Below are 18,532 nucleotides of genomic sequence, written 5' to 3'. Positions count from 1 at the left end.
ACCCGTTTTGCAATAAAATTATTGCACTTCTGGGTTGTCTTAATTTAATTCCCCAATTGGTGAAAATCACTTCATAAATATATACATTCAGCCTAGTTTTATCATATTTACCTTGCAGGCGACATTTTAAACTTACTTTATGCCGTTTCAAAGAAATTTGAAAAAAATAGTATATATGTGATGATTTTATTGCGAAACGGTTTGTTACACACAACTCACATTGCATGAAGACACTTCAACACGTTTTTTCAGTAAATTATTGCATTTCGGCGTTATCTTCACTTCAGTACTAAATAGGTTGAAACACTTTCTATATACATTTTGTATTGTTTTATCGCATTAAATCTCGAAATGCATCGCCTTCAATGCTTTTTACTTTTTAGTGGAAACTAACAGTTTTGTCCATATTTGGAAATATAAAAAAAACGATATTTTAAATTTCCTTTTTAATGTTTACAATCAATTTGAATTAATTAATACACGTGTCATTGTATTATTGCAAAACGGGTTTATTGCAAAACGGGTTGTTATAAAAAATTCAAATTGCAATAAGACGCTCCAACCCGTTTTGCAATAAAATTATTGCAAAAAGGGTTTATTGCAAAACGGGTTGTTATACAAATTACAAATTGCAATAAAACACTCCAACCCGTTTTGCAATAAAATTATTGCACTTCTGGGTTGTCTTAATTTAATTCCCCAATTGGTGAAAATCACTTCATAAATATATACATTCACTCTAGTTTTATCATATTTACCTTGAAGGCGACATTTTAAACTTACTTTATTCCGTTTCAAAGAAATTTGAAAAAAATAGTATATATGTGATGATTTTATTGCGAAACGGTTTGTTACACACAACTCACATTGCATGAAGACATTTCAACACGTTTTTTAAGTAAATTATTGCATTTCGGCGTTATCTTCACTTCAGTACTTAATAGGTTGAAACACTTTCTATTTACATTTTGTATTGTTTTATCGCATTCAATCTCGAAATGCATCGCCTTCAATGCTTTTTACTTTTTAGTGGAAACTAACAGTTTTGTCTATATTTGGAAATAATATTATTTCAATACGATCTTTTAAATTTCCTTTTTAATCTTTCCATTCCATTTGACTTAGTTAATGCATGTGTCATGTTATTATTGCAAAATGGGTTGTTATAAAAATTTCAAATTGCAATAAGACGCTCCAACCCGTTTTGCAATAAAATTTTTGAAAAACGGGTTAATTGCTAAACAGGTTGTTATAAAAATTACAAATTGCAATAAAACACTCCAACCCGTTTTGCAATAAAGTTATTGCACTTCTGGGTTGTTTTCACTTAATTTCCCAATTGGTGAAAATCACTTCATATATACATTCAGTTTAGTTGTATCATATTTACCTTGCAGGCGACATTTTAAACTTCCTTTATGCCGTTTCAAATCAATTTGAAACAAATAGTATATATGTGATGATTGTATTGCGAAACGGTTTGTAACTCACAACTGACGTTGCATGAAGACACTTCAACACGTTTCGACACACATTCTGTTTTGTTTTATCGTATTAAATCTCGAAATTCACCACCTTCCATGCTTTTTAATTTTAAGTTTTAACTCACAGTTTTGTCTATTTTAAAACAATATTATTTAAATACAAAATTTGAACATCACTTTTAACTATTCCAATCCATTTGAATAAATACAAGAGTGATGATTTTATTGCAAAACGGGTTTATTGCAAAACGGGTTGTTATACAAAATTCTCATTGCAATAAGACACTCCAACCCGTTTTGCAATGAAATTATTGCAAATAAATGTGTGGTGATTTTATTGCAAAACGGGTTTATTGCAAAACGGGTTGTTAAAAAAAATGCAATAAAACACTCCAACCCGTTTTGCAATAATTTTATTGCAAAACGGGTTTATTGCAAAACGGGTTGTTTAAAAAAAAATTGCAATAAGACACTCCAACCCGTTTTGCAATAATTTTATTGCAAAACGGGTTTATTGCAAAACGGGTTGTAACAATGCTCTGTACGTACCTGAAAAAGATAGAAAATATATATGTTAACTTTATAATGTTTGTTCATCTTATTCAGATCGTCAATATAAAACTATTATTATCATAGTTACAGTTAAAACACCGGAAAACAGAATGATGCGAATTACCGCTACTGGGTAACTGACAGCGAAAAAATGTCTTGGCATGGCTGTAGTTGTGCATAACGCGCATCAAGTTTTTAAAATGAAATTTTGGGGTCAAAAAGTGCGCCTTATACACAACTTTTTACGGTAAGGGCGAAATACCAAGCACATTTCTTTAAGTATAATACCTGATTGAATATTGAGTAATTAATTAAAGTTTGGACCATACGATACGCAAATACTCATAAGAGGTTGAGTAAATTATTTTCAAAAAGCGTTTTTTATTTGACAACGTGATTATAACCATACAATCTTATTTTGTTTTTTACACCAAGTCGGCACTTCCTTTACTCATTTAATCTGTGATCATATAAACTGAATTTGAGTCATTGGATCAAGTGCAGGTCGGTGTTTTGATTGCCGATGCGATTCGCACCTATCATAATTTTGACACAAAGTGACTGTCTTTGTTAGGCAATTAGCGGGATTTATGACCGGTATACTGTCATCACCATAGCGACGCATTATCGCGCCTACCGGACTAAACATTATGACACGAGGAACAACTTTTTTTAACAATGTTTGAAGCAAATTTCACGAATACAAAGTCTTTGAAATTAATCGATTTTTTTCTTTTTTTCTTCCGAATATTCGACTCGGAAAATAGTATCTGAATATTCGGTCCGGGACCGAATATTCGGATATTCGTTGACATCCCTAGTTTAAATAAATATGCTGTTTTATTGTAACCATTTTTTGTTTTTATTATGCCCATGAAATATATGTGTGAGAGGGTGGGGGGGTTCGTAAACACATTAAAACTTTTACAGTGTTTTCATATCAATGAGTACTCAACCCCTATCGTAATTGAGCAACGTAAGAATAAGTTCAGAATCATCTCCCCTTGAAGTTGAGAAAAATATGAAATTACGCTTACAAGATGAAGCAGATTTTTTAAAACCTACACAGTTCTGTTCCATTAATGAAAACTGCACACCGATGCCAGTAAAAAAAGGAAACCAATGTAAACAAGCAAATTCATTGAATTGATATCCCCCGCCAATATGCTTCTGGATACAAAAGTGTTATATTTGATACTAAAAAAGCATTTTTTTAAGATACAAAGGGTCATAACTCCGTTATTAACAGATGGTGTACAATGCCATTTGGTGTGCATCATCCTCTTATCCATATCAGTGCCTTCCCCAGGAATTTGTTCAGGCGCCCCGGGGGTGGATTCGGGAGGGGTGTCCCCTCCCGACGTTGATTTTTTTTTTAATTTAAGGTGTCAATTCACATTTTGTGGTGCGTTATAACTCAAAGAAAAACAGCGTCAAAAGACGTCATTTGGTGCACTATGACTCTTAAAAAAAATCCCCCAGTCATTTAAAAATATATTTTTTTATATTGTTTAATTGTTTTAAAACTTTTCCGCACAGATAGTAAAATCCCGACTCGAACGATTCCCCAATACATCCGTTTCAACCCGACTCTATTACTGTATACTTACTATTTTTCAAGTTTCTATTTATTACCCGATAATCCCGTTTATTCCGTATTTATCAATCTCTTTCTGGTAAATATTTACGATAAAAGCTTTCAGTTATTTCTTTAACACAAACCTTGCCATTTTTTAAGTGACTATTTATAGATTTGATGAAATATTGCCTCTGAATATGCGTCAATCCCCTGACCTGTTGTGTGCTTGTTAAAACGCTCAATTCACGCCATTTGTATGCAATAGACGCGACGTTGTACATGCTGCATAATTTTCGCGCTCTTTTTAATTGAGAAAAAGATTCGACACAAAATAAATTGCACTGCTAATTTGAAGCAAAAATATTTAACGTTGCGGTAACATTTACATTCGGAAGTGTGTTTCGGATTAAAAACGCTTTAACATCGACTTACGGTAATGGGTTTCGGATTACAAATTTAATTATTCCCATTTGAGATTTCAACAAATATTAACCGTTGCGTTATAAATTCAACGATAATTTGTTTACACACTTTACGAGTCGAATAAATGTTTTGACGGAATTATGCATGAAATTTACGTTGTCCACGAGGATCACGGCCGGTTGCCATCATCAGTCTTCTAACTATCGATTATGGGACGAAACATTTACAAGTGTGCGCAATTAATTCAACGAAAATTTGTTAAAGCGCATTACGTGTCGAATAAATGTCAGAAAAACGAGGTGAATCAGTTCTATAAATGGACATGTTGAAATATACATGTACTGGAATTAAATAAATTGTTATCACATAATTGTAACCGCTATAATAATTAATTGTTTACCACTTGCAATTAATTTCTCGTATTAATTATGAGTCATAGGTAACACTTGTTTACAGTAAAAAGGTGTGATGATGATGCCCGAAACCGTCTTTAATGTTCTGTACTGTACTAATTACCGGTTTTATATTACTCAAATGGTACAACTACTTGCTAATGAAGCTGCGATAAACTCTTACTTCATGCCCGACGTCAATCAAAAATAATGGTCGATAGTTAACCCCGCCCTCATAAGCATTCAGGTAACCGATTGGACGATGAACTTCACAGTTTGACGACTGGAAAGTTACCAGATACATCCTTGTCAGCATTTAAATGACCGTGTAATGTGTCTAGAATAATCGATACGCGCCTCATGCTATTCTCTGATCAGTGGATTATCCATTACCCCATGTGGTGTTTATGGCGATTACTTGGGAAAGTAGGTACCGAGTGCTCTTTTAAAACAGGGAATATTGATTCACTGATAGGGAAACCTTGATTTTTTTGGACAATCTCCACTTTCTTTTACTGAAGAATACACTGATCGGAAAATTTCAAGCGCCCCGGGGACTCTGATTTCGAAATTTATGCGCCCCGGCAAGGGGCGCTTAAATGGCCTGGGGAAGACCCTGCATATATATACTCATACCAAGTTTCAATGAAATCCGCCAAAGCACTTCTAAGATATGGCTCCGGACACAAAAGTGCTGGACGGACGGACGGACAGAAGGACAGACAACGCCAAACAATATCCCTCCGCCTATGGCGGGGGATAATAAAATGAACTATGAAATATTTGGGGGTTACAACACAAAATCATTGATAATGATTATTTGGGGGTTATAACACAACATCATAGATAATGGTTATTTGGGGGTTTTAACACAAAATCATAGATAATGGTTATACCAGCATCTTTTTCTATTTTGTTTAAAATAATCGGCCAATATATTAATATTTACAGTAGAAAAAAAATCGTTCCATGTAACTTTATTGAGTGCCTTTTACACTGAAATTCCCGACGCCCTTTGATGCTTTGCATCAATACTTATCTTGTAAATGTATATGTCTAATTACATAATATTGCAGACAATTCTAAAAATTATGGGAAAAAGAGATATTGCTCATTTTGAGAATGTTCCAATTTTACCAATTATTCCTACCATATGTTAGCCATTTCTTCTTGGTATTGTTTATCAATCAATGAAGAAATAACTGTATACGTAAATTTGAAATAAAATGAACTGTAAATATTACGATTTCAGAGATCTGATATAAATATCAAATATAAATAGGACATATTTGAATCGTTAATTTCTGTAAAAAAAATAAGATTGTAGTCACATATAAATAAGATACATTAATGACACAGAAAAATATAAATAAGACACATTTGCATCTTTCATAGTTGCTACATTCCAGGGCTTTTTTCCTTCTTTGGGACCCTAGATTTTTTTTCCCCTCAAAAAAGGCCAGGCCGTTTCCCCAAAATCAGATAAAAAAACCTGCATTCCTGTTTAATTCTTTACAGAAATTGAATTTGACATTTCAACAATATCAGTCAGTCACATAGATCATTCCTCGTCGTCAAGCATATCAGTGTTTTTTTTTCAGTTTTGGGGGAAAGGGGTCGGGTCCCCTGGGGGGGGGGGGGGGGGAAATTCGCGCGTAATAGGGGAAAAAGGGGAAATTTCAATGCTCAGCAAGTAACAGTACAAAATCAAGTTTAAACACTATAATTCACCATACATAGAAAGAAAAACATTATTCCAACTCTTTTTCTTATCAACATGTTATGTTTATGTTCAAAGATCAACATTTCTAAGGCTTTTCTGCAAATTTGTCAATTATTCTGGTGACCTCCTCTTCACCAAGTTTCTCCGTGTGCAGACATAGTGAAGTCTTATCAGGGACTCAATTGTAGCTTCCCCAAGCCTGTTTCAGCGTTTCACTGCCGGCATTTGAAGACGATTGACTAAGTTGTGCTTGTTTAAACAGAATATCTTCTTTTTTTAAGTTAAAACAGATTTTTTGTCAATTTTTTCCGATAGCTTATGCTGTTTTGCGACATGGTGGAATACGTACGGTTTGCGGTAGATGTCGTAAAGCGAAAGTCGTGATAGTGAACTATGTACAGTTTGCGGTTAAGGAGTAAAGGCTAAAAGAAAGTAAACATGCAGATGCGGCAGTTCAGGAAAATTATAGTAAATAAATTAGTAAAGAAAGACATATTTAAATGAAGTATCCCTTGTCAAAAAATAACCCACTTTCATACCAAAACACACTTAAACCAACATAAAACTGTGTTTTTTCTGAGTTTTTCTTAGCGGAAGTTGGTTTTTGCTAATAAAAGTGAGTTTTATGTGCGCTAAACTGTGCTTAACTGAGTTTAAAGTTGGTTATTTTAAGAAGATGTGTGTTTAAGCGAGTTTTTTTCTGTAAGATGTCGGTTTTTTGTGTGTCAAAAGTGAGCCTTTTTATTTATGAGTTGGTTTATGTGTGTTTAAGTGTGTCTTTTTGTTTTATAAGCGAGTCTTTTACAACAGAAGTTGGTCTTTTTATAAACAGAAGTGGGTTTAAGCAAGTTTAACTTGGTCTTTTTGTAAATAAGTTGAGAGCTGCAACGAGGCTTAAAGACTCACTTTAACACACTTTTCAACAAGTTGGTCTTTTGTTTATTAATATAACTCATCAATGAAACAATAATTCTTCAACTGGGTCTTTGTTTGATGTTTTTAGCCATAAATAAAACAAGTCAATTGTAAAGGGGCTTTTTTACAGCTTGTTTGCCATTGTCCCTATTGTACATTTGTGTGCTCCCCATAATTTTTAGGGAATATTGGATGAAAATGGCTCTTTCAGAACATCACAGGTTCACAGATGGACAACAAGTTTCACTGACAAAAACTATAACAATGGTCAAGCTTAGTTTTATACATGAAAATGAAAGAGTTTGTGTTTCACTTTGAATTTTTATCTTTATGTTTGTTTTTATTATTAACAATATCTAATGATTGTTTTATGTCTTAATTTTTTATTTAAAAAAAAAATCTCATATGATTGTTTATATTTGTTTAAAACAGTATTTACTTGTTAAATCTGCATATTTAAATAATTATGGTATTGGAAACATTATTTTGGAAATAATCTATTTATTTTTGTACATAAGTTATGCAAGATTTTGATATTTGCATATGATACCATCATATCCATTTTCTTAATTTGCAATAAAATAATAAAATGCCAAACATGACCTGTGTTACATAAACTGTCAACAAAATAACAAGACAAGACCTAAAAACACCCTTATTTCACACCACTAACAATAAACAGATAACAATCTGTCAGGCATTCAGAGCTAAACAGGGTACTGATTAAGGGGCAGATAAGGCTACTGATGGGGTTTGCCTAGAGATAAGGCTGTGTGGAATAAGATATAAGGCTTTTGATTGGCTATTGCACTGAGGAAGTTATCTTTTTGAAAAAAACAACTTTTGAAAAACAAGCTGGTGTCAGAAATTGAATATTGAGCTAAATTTAATTCAGCAACATTAATATAAAGAAGTGAAAGACTTATAATGGTAGTGTAAAATGTCTTGAAATTCTGTCAGCATGAAGTATTGTGTGATGAAAACAATGTGTTTTTTACTGCAATGTGGAAATCAATAATAAGTTGGTTGGAAAGGGGGTTGAACTGCCTGTTGTTGTTTTTGGAATACTGAAGAACAGTTTTAACAGGTTTGTATTGTCATTTCTTCACCCCTTTTTTATTTAGTTTATTGAATTAATTATGATCATTATCATATTTATGTATTGTCACTGGGAAATGTAAACGGATAAGTTATTGTATTGCAATTTAAAGGATAAACAACACATTTTGAAGCAAAAATAGATAAACTTACACATGAAATAGTGTAAATGTTGTGTACAGTGAATAATTATGGTTGTGTTTCATGGTTATTGTCATCTAAAATTTTATTTATATCTATTTCTGGTTATTACTGAACGGATTTCTTTCCCTCATACTTAATTAGAACTTATATATTTTAATTTTGAAGGTTAAACTCTTGCCACAAGGCAAAATTGACATCGATGGGAAGATCCTTTGGAAAGAATGTGCATCATCGCCTGCCTGATGTATGGACTTATAAACCTGGTTTTTACCCTGCACAAGCTGGCAAACTTGAGGGGAACAAGAGTGGGTAAACCTCGCCCTGTCCTTGACCAAGAAAGCTCGATTTGTTGAGAGGTAAACTATACAGGTTATTGCATTTACAATGCCACCAGACCACACAGCCAAATCAGACCACGCATCTTGGTACATTTTCAAACTGCATTTTCTACCAAACGCAATTTCTTTTAATAATTGATGAAAAGTGCTAAGTCACATGTGATCACGGGATTAAAATTTCAAAAATAAACAAACAAAAACAACAAGCAAATAACTTAAATTTATTATTATTAAAGCAACAAGATTACCATAACAGCAATATTTCATAGTTAAGTGGAACGAAAACATAACCAATCAACATGTTTGAAGAATTCCTTGCCCTTTTGAAAGTGATATGGTATTAATCCTTTGCAGATCAACTGGCATAAGAGATGCTCAAGAGGAGAAGGAGTCAAGCAGCATCAATGGTACAACTACATGTCGCTCCAGCGCCCGCTTTCCAGGTCTCTACCAGCTGCTTTCCAGGTCCCTCCACCCGCCAAGATCAGGTCTAGGTCCCTGCACTGGCTGCTTTCCAGGTCCCCTAGCGGTCAAGGTCTCTCCAGTCGCTGCTGTGCAGGTCCCAACACCGTATGCCGTCAAGGTCCCTCCATAAGCTGAAATCCAGGTTCCTCATTCCACTGCGGTTCAGGTACCTCCAACAGCTGAGATCCAGGTCTCTGCAGCAGCTGCGGTCTAAATACTCCACCCGCAGTGGTCCATTGCGGTCAACCTTTTGCTTCAAAATCTTCCATAAATGTCTATTATTGTATAATGTATTGTAAAAATAATCTGTTTTTATTAATTTGCGGTGTACTATTTTTGTCATATAAACATAATTTTCGTACACATTGTGTTTTTTTCCCTTTTAACCACATGGGGCTTATAATGAACTGTTGTAATTGCTTCACAAAAACCATTTTTTCTAGAACATATCAGTCCAAAATTATTTTTTTTCACACTGCAAAATCCCACAAAAGGCTCACAAAAAACCTACTTTCTTAAAAAAACTCACAAAAATCAACTTACCCAAACCCACAAATTGCTTTTGTTTTTTTCACAGATAAAATACTGTTAATAACTAGGTTTAAAGCGAGTTAAAAGCATGTTTTCACTGTGAAAAAAACTAACAAAGGCGTGCTTTCAGCTCACTTTTCGCTCACTTAAAAACCGTGTTTAGCCTGCTTATAGCTCACATAAAAAACACACTTTTTACCCACTTAAAACCAACTCCACAGACAGATGTTGGTCTAAGCATGTTTAAAAAACCTCAAAAAACCAACTTGTAGAAAATCATACTCAATTTAAACCCACTTAAGATGGTTAAAAAACCCACTATGTTGGTTTAAACCGAGTTAAACCAAGATTTAACTCAGAAAAAACCAAGTCGGTAAGCTAAAAAACCCAGTCGGTAAGCTAAAAGCATGTCTGAAAAACCCGCTTTTAGCACAGTGCAAATACCGCAGAGTTAAACACAGATGCCTGAAAAAAACTCACTTTAAACCCACTTAAGACGGTTAAAAAAACCACTATGTTGGCTTTAAGCGAGTTAAACCAAGATTCAACTCAGATAAAACCAAGTCGGTAAGCAAAAAGTGTGTTTAAAAGACTCGCTTTTAGCTCGGTGCCAATACCGCAGGGTTAAACCCAGTTTAAAACTGGGTTATAACCGGATTTTGCTCACTTTTTTGACAAGGGATTGATTAAAATTGAATTACACTTCCCAGAGGGGAATTTTTAAAATATTTGGGGAAAAAATATATACTCTAGAGATGGGGGAATGGGGCCGAATAACGCCGAATATTTCATTAAAAAAAACTCTGCATATGGTGCACCGCCATATATTAATCAAAGCGCTGAAGTTGTTCGCTATTGCATAATTTAAGACGTAATTCATTTTTCAAAATTAATCGCAAGTTTGAAATGAACACACGCCATTCACATTTATGAAGAGTGTGTCATAACACACGGGTCAAGCTTTGTGTGCACTTTTTATCATCCTATTTATTTCATAGAGATAACTTAGACAAAATAAAAACAATATGGCCTTTTTTGGACGTTCTGAAAGCACAGAAAGTATGATGAAAATGGCAGTGAGAACTGAATATAAAGACAAATTGCATTCACCATCATATTAAATGAATATTGTTGGAATATCGAATACCTATCTCACTATGAATATAATTTCATGATGAAAATTCACTTTTGACACCATATACAAATTCAAAATATACGAGAAGATCATTTATGAAAATAAATAAATAAAAAATCTGCAAGCAATTCTATTTACTCACGAATTAGGTAGTCATCAAGACAGCCCTGTTGACCCGTACATTGTTGTTTATGCATTACTTGTAACCCTAGCAGTTCACACGGTGTCAACAACTCTTACCTAAACATAGGTATAGAGCACTCGTGCACTTTTCGGCGTAGCTGTTTTACTCAGCTTTTCATCTTAATGTCTTTGACATTACGCCAGCAGACACGCATGAATATTTTCGAATATTTCATAGGTTGATTTGAGATAAAACCTCTGAACTTTGGCTGCATCACTGTGTCTGTGCTCAGCGCAAAGGATAAGTGTAAGGAATTCCGGACTACTCTCTGAATGTTCAAACGACATAAATTGTGGCCCAGTTACAATTACACGTTAAAATCTATTTTGCAGAATTTCAGTTTTGCTTTCAAGACGAGAAAATAATCATTACCAAAATAGTATAGTGTCTGATAAGAAGAAAATTGTTTAATTATCCAACCACAATGTTTGCCGTACTCGTTCAGCACGTCTGGAAATCGTTCCTGAACGCCTGGATAGGCTGCCCTTATTTACAAGTTTGCTATTTTGAATTCAATTTTGTATGGAAAAGCATTGTGCTAAAATGTGCCATTTACAATTCGCAATGAGATTTTTAATGACCCTCGTCATGCGAAAGTAGGTCTTATTCCATATGCACCAATCATATATATATAGCCCACTCAGCCTGCTCATCTCTCAGTCTGGTCAGGAGATACATAATGAGCCCATAACATATTGAGTGATTTTATAGTGAACAGCATAGCCTCTGACCAGACGGCGCAAATGCACATGTTGAGTTTAAGAAACGCTGGTCGAAACGCATAAGACCCATTTTAGCATGACGCGGCTATGAAAGTGTGATTTAAATGTGTCGAAAGAAAACTGCGTTTAAATCAAACATTAACATACGATATATTTAGATAGTCAAGAAATATACTCATAATAAGACATGTGAAGACACATATGATGTGCACTCACGTAGTATATTTTTTATCTTCTTACACTAATGTGTGGTTTGACACTGACAACACACATTTCATGCGGTGAATATGCAACTTATAAGTGAACAAGAGTTCCGCGGTCGGAGATGACCGCATTGAAGCCGGATTTTTGATTTAAATGACAGGAAAGTACCTTTCGTGTTTTTGTCAATGCAATACTTAAATTACTGAAATATTGTTCAAAGGTCAAAATGAAATGTAAGTACTTTTCAAGGCATGAGCAAACCTTGTGTTATGTTTTGAATGCATGCATATACATGAACAACAATAACATTTAAGGTCACAAATATGAACTTGAATTGACAATTAGGAAAGTTTGATCTCAATTTTTTTATTAGCAAATTAGTAACATATTGTTTGAAGTTTCCATCAATTTGACCAGTGGTCATCTTCTAGTACTGGCCAATCTTTATTTCAAGTTTGAAGACTCTAGGTACAAGCATACCAAAGTTATAACATGAAATAAGAACTTTAACATTTTTACATTCAAGGTCACAGTGACCTTGACCTTCAAATGAATGACCTTGAAATGTCCAGTGGTTACTTACTAGTTCTGGCCAACCTTCATGTCAAGTTTCAAGACTCTAGGTCCAAGCATACCAAAGTTATAACAACTTTAACATTTTTATATTGAAGGTCACAGTGACCTTCACCTTCAAATGAATGACCTTGAAATGACCAGTGGTCATCTGTTAATCCTGGCCAACCTTCATGTCAAGTTTGAAGACTCTAGGTCCAAGCATACCAAAGTTATACCATGAAATAAGAACTTTAACATTTTTACATTCAAGGTCACAGTGACCTTGACCTTCAAATGAATGACCTTGAAATGACCAGTGGTTACTAACTAGTTATGGCCAACCTTCATGTCAAGTTTCAAGACTCTAGGTCCAAGCATACCAAAGTTATAACAACTTTAACATTTTTTATATTGAAGGTCACAGTGACCTTGACCTTCAAATGAATGACCTTGAAATGACCAGTGGTCATCTGTTAATCCTGGCCAACCTTCATGTCAAGTTTGAAGACTCTAGGTCCAAGCATACCAAAGTTATACCATGAAATAAGAACTTTAACATTTTCGAGCACGCCGCCACCCCGCCCGCCCGCCCGACAACATCAATCTATAAGCCGAGATTTTTTCGAAAAAAATCCGGCTAAAAAAAAACACAATAGTTAAACTTTTGTTTTCATTTTATTTATTTATTTAGAAAAGTTAATTGCAAACTTTATTTCAAAGTCAGCGTTTACGCCGACTACATTTTTAAAAGATATTTCTTGTTCTATTTAGTCATTTTCGGGTTTAGGGATTATAAAGCATTTTTGAGGTTGTCTATAATACACCTGTAGTAATTGGTGAATTCATGTCCAACGTTTTATAAATTGAGAACCGTGAATATAAACAAGCTTAACCTTCTGCTATTGCGTTGTTAGTACCCGTAAATACAAAAGATCGCCGCTATCTGTTGAGAAGAAAAGAATGTTTCCCAGAAATACCCGCTGTAGAAGCATGAACAAGGTTACGAAACAGATCATTCGTGTTATATTTAATTGTTTGTTATATTCGGTTTTAGCGATTATGAAGCATTTTTGTTGTTGTCTATCGTATCCCTGATGTTATTTTTGAACTCATGTTCAGCGTCTTATAAATTGAGAATATAAACAAGCGTAACCTTATACAATTGCGTTGCTTTCCCGAATCTATTAATAGCCTCAGATTAACAAGCGTAACCTTATACTATTGCGTTGTTATCACCCATGCAATTGGACTCTCCCTTGTTTATCAGCCGCCACATCTATTAGCCTCAGATTATGAATGGGCTGAGCAAAAATACGTCATGAAGACTCAGCAGATAGTGGACTATTTTAATCAGTCATAAACAATCTTAATCATTCATAAACAATCTCTTCCGCGACATGTATAATACAATCATTGTTTATTGATTCTTTTCTATATAAGCTCCGTTCGAAACTATTACATTTAACACGATATTCATATAATGTTTCCATTTGTGAATGAATATAGTTAGAGAACTCAAACCTGTTGCATAAATTATACAACTCTTTCTCGCGCGGATGTGGCAGGTAGTAGGCTCTTCGTAGATAAACCGAACCAACTTGAAATTTTGAGTAACAACATTAGGTGGTCGCTACGGGACCAACTAAAAACCAAAAAATCAGGACCTTAATATAAACTTGAAATATATAAATTACCTCCCTTGATTAGAATATTAATAGGTTGCAAGCCTGGGTAATTAATATTAACACTTTGCAAACATCTCCCAATTGATAACATCAACTCCATACATTTTAATCAGATAATTTAATTGGTGCCAAGCAACTCAATTAGTGTACACGCTTATCGACTAAAGGTGTGATAATCCCTGTTTATACCAATTTACCGAAACCTCCGCGGCATTCACTATATAAATCCAATTTACCGAACTTGTTATTTATCGAAACCTCCATACCATACGTGTAATCGTTTGGTTTGTTCACCTTAGTTTCGAGACAAGAGCTGTCACCATAGGATGACTTATGCCCCCATTTAAACGCTTGATAGAAGTTATGAGCTTTTTTCGAAACCTAAACGCAGATTTCGAAACCTAAACACGGACCCTAAGTTCAAGGTCAAGGTCACAGGGTTCAAAATTCGTGTGCGTATGGTAAGGTCTTGTCCATAAACACATGCATACCAAATATGAAGGTTATATCTCAAGGGACATTGAAGTAATGAGCATTTTTTGAAACCTAAACGCAGATTTCGAAACCTAAACGCGGACCCTAAGTTCAACGTCAAGGTCACAGGGGTCAAAATTGTGCGTATGGAAAGGAATTGTCCATATACACATGCATACCAAATATGAAGGTTATATCTCAAGGGACATAGAAGTTATGAGCATTTTTCGAAACCTAAACGCAGATTTCGCAACCTAAACGCGGACCCTAAGTTTAACGTCAAGGTCACAGGGGTCAAATTTTGTGTGCGTATGCAAAGGCCTTGTCCATATACACATGCATACCAAATATGAAGGTTACATCTCAAGGGACATAGATGTTATGAGCATTTTTCGAAACCTTAAGGCAAAGTGTGACGGAAAGACGGATGGACTGTCCGATCACTATATGCCCTCCTACTGGGGGCATAAAAACATTCCAATTTAAAGATTTGCATACTATAAATAGCTTTAAAACTGACTTGCAGGGAGATAAATTTCTTGTGAAAAAATGTCAACAGACGATGCAATATGTAAAGTACTCACACACTAACAATTTTCTGATACTAGCGTGGAAGAACCGGCTTTCGAACCCCTTAATATTAGATGCAATAAAATAATAGTTTTAATTACTATTACAACGAAATAAACAATACCTCCAAAAAATATAATGTTTGCTACATACCTGCATAAATTTACGTATGTATACCCCAATTCATAACTTTGAAATATGCTAGGTAGTTTCCACCACCCTGTCACAAAAAATCCAATATGGCCGCCTCCTAAGAGCACCAGCTTTCGAACCATGTACACAATTACGGTATAGTTCATAACTTTTGGTCCAAAACAATAAAACTTGAAACAGTTAATAACTTTAAACATTTAACTTCTTAAACTGATCATGTTTATACTGATTTTATTATTTTATTATTCTTCAGTGCTTGATTGGCCATGACAAGGACAGATGAATATGTCATTACGCCGAATGACTCGCTGCTTGCAGCAATATTCGAGATGTGTCCAATGTTTGCAGCCATTGAAGTCACACTGTGCCCATTTAGTGAACACAAGGGACACACAATTTTTCAGTTTTTCAGGTTGAAATTGCTTGCAAACGCAGCACTTATCCTCGTCAGAAATATCAGAGTCAGAGTCATCTGAATATGAATCTGACTGAAGGTTTAAGTTTATGGTTGATGGACCAGGAACCGGTTCTGGAATGGGGTAACAACAGGATGGTTTGTTTTTGTGAGCTGACAGACCTTTTACAGATTTTCAGGTTGGAATGGTTTTTGCGCTTCTTGGGTGCTGGCGGTTCACACAAAGGCTGGGACTGTGCTTTGCTGACAATTTCCTGGCATATGTCTGATCGGGTAATTTCTTGCCCGGAAACAACACTACTTAGTGTTTTATTGATTGATGTTTTGTTATATTGTTTCTTCTTATCGATAACAGACTCTGCAGCCTTGAAATATGAGTCAACGTCAGACTGATCAGCAGCTGGGACAGGTGTAGGGTCTAAACCGACATATGGCTCGGAGGGCTTGAAGTTGTCAACAGGGACTGCTGTTCTGTCGAGAGGATATATGCCAGCTTTCTGAAAAGACACCTTTAGATTGCTGTTAGAGAGTGCTTTGACATATGCGTTTGAAGCCAGTGCAGCTACATTAAATTTAGTGATTTTGGAAGATGGGTTGTCCCTCACAAATTTTTGACACATGTTATTGATAATCTTTTGTAAGGTACCAAAGCATCCAATATCCAAGGGTTGTAGGCAATGGCTTGTATGGGCAGGAAGCACAAAACAAAAGCACATTATTCTTTTGTGCCCATTCTAGTACAGGAACATTGATATGTGACTTGTGTCCATCAAATATCAATAGGATTGGTTGACTTGCATTTTGCCTTTGAACGTAGCGTACAAAATGGTGTTCCAAGTTCTAGAGGAATATGGTAGAATTCGACCAACCACTTTTAGACATAGTGCCAGCAGAGCCAGGTGTTGAACCTTGAAACAAGTCTTCATTCATGCGCTGCCCCTTGAAAATAAAATATGGTGGAATTTGTGTTCCTAGCGCATTGCCACCACCAATGATTGTGGTTATTCCTCACCTTGATGAGGTTATTGCCGGGACACATGCCTTGCCACTGACAACATATGGGGGAGAGTGTTCAGTTTGTATACCTTTCTCATCAATGTTGTATACACATTTAGGCTTATTTTGTAGATTATTATTTTTGATGACAGTTTCTAGATTGTCAAAGTACGAGTATACTGCCTGCTCAGTTGTGGATTTTGCTCTACACTGACTAAGGGCTCTAGGTTTCACTACCTTTAATTCAGGCCAACGTCGTCTTAAACCATGAAACCACTTGACTGACAATGGGTTGTCATGTGTTCTCTTCTTCAAGAACACTGCATAGTCAGTTGCCTTGGCTACAACCTCAGTTATTGTGAAACCATACCCAAGGTTTGCCATATATTTAACATGGTCTACAAGTTTTGCTTCCTCTTCAGTGGAGAATAATGGACCCTGTCCTGTCATGACAGTCTGCGGATCTACCCTGCCTTTCACTCTATCTCTTAGGGTGTTGTGTGGTACACCGTACTGTCTAGCAGCAGTTTTTACTGGTGCACCAGTTTCCATTACCATTTTGTATGCATTTATCATAGCTGATGGTGAGTATCCTTTGTGTTTTGATACTCTTTTTTGTGGAAACACCTGAAACATAATGAAATTGCTACCAGAAAAGAGGAGAGAAAAAAAGAAAATGTTTCTCTAATGTCAATTTTTGCAAAGTGGATCAGCTATGTTGAACTGCACACTAACTTTACTGTGGTGTAACCTATCGCCATGTGATTTACCATGGTCACGTGACACTTGACGCAGACCATAATGTGGGTCATCTGTCAAAAAGTTGTAAGTGTAAAATCATTGTGTATCTGAATTTTTTATATATCTATATATTTAAATAATATTAAAAATAGTTTTTTTTGTTCAAAATTTGTGAACATTTACCTGTTTATATCGCATTTTAACTATCGATAGCTACGGTCGTCTGGTTTGTAAACAAAAGCATCGGTACACACAGATTGATGACGCGTACACGCTCGCGCATGTGCGATAAACGGAAAATAGAAAAAGGTTCGAAAGCTGGTGGGGTGCGAAAGCCGGTAACTGTACGATAATGAACATTGTATGAACAAAACACAAGAGGAAATATTTTATGAATTACCCTATATTGACCCGTTTTGTCGCAATTTTGATCAGCGTAACAATGGTGACTGTGTCAAAACATTTTCCATAACGATCTGCATCATATTATGCGAACGTTCTATCGAAGGATTTTAAGTGATCTCCATACCCTAGACTCACAAAGAACCCACGACAATGCACGACTCGACCAGAACCTACCATATAATATATACAAACTTTGCATAAAAACTGTTTTGCTCTTTGTAAAACTTTAAGAGATAGCCTTTTTTAATGTCTACACAATATAATTAAGCATAAATGTTAACATAAATTATTATGTCTTTCGTGAAAACAGACGTGTTTTGCATTTACTTTGTTTATCTTCTGTCAAAACATTCCGCGGAACTTCACTTTTCCGTCGTGGTTCCCATCGTTTTATCATTATAGGAACCAAACGTCCTTTTACGTAACGGGTCCGGACGGCTATTAGTTCACGGCGGTAAAAAAAAGTGACGAACCAGAATCGGTTTTAATTGCATGGGTGATAAGTTGGTTCCTTTTTCCTAGTTCCTTATTTCTTATTCGAATAAGGAATAAGGAACTGTTCTTTATTCCTGATTCACGCGTAACATATTTGTTATAGGGTTTTAAAGAACAATACTGCAAACATTTCTGAAGTTAATCAAAACAAAAT

At 35.2% G+C, this 18,532-nt stretch overlaps 1 protein-coding gene across 1 annotated transcript in view; it reads right to left on the bottom strand.

The window, feature by feature from the left end:
• The window catches only part of LOC127878479 (uncharacterized), a 349,860-nt gene extending 331,594 nt beyond the window's left edge, over positions 1–18,266 (bottom strand). Inside the window, exon 1 of the mRNA XM_052425005.1 lies at positions 18,211–18,266. The gene's annotated coding sequence lies outside the window, so the exon portion shown is untranslated. The remainder of the gene's footprint in view (positions 1–18,210) is intronic.
• Positions 18,267–18,532: the final 266 nt, after the last annotated feature.

This window comes from Dreissena polymorpha, chromosome 4 (assembly GCF_020536995.1).
Source record: "Dreissena polymorpha isolate Duluth1 chromosome 4, UMN_Dpol_1.0, whole genome shotgun sequence".
NCBI classification, from domain to species: domain Eukaryota; kingdom Metazoa; phylum Mollusca; class Bivalvia; order Myida; family Dreissenidae; genus Dreissena; species Dreissena polymorpha.
The sequence above is the reverse complement of the archived record's forward strand: the minus strand, read 5'-3'. Positions and strand labels throughout refer to the sequence as shown.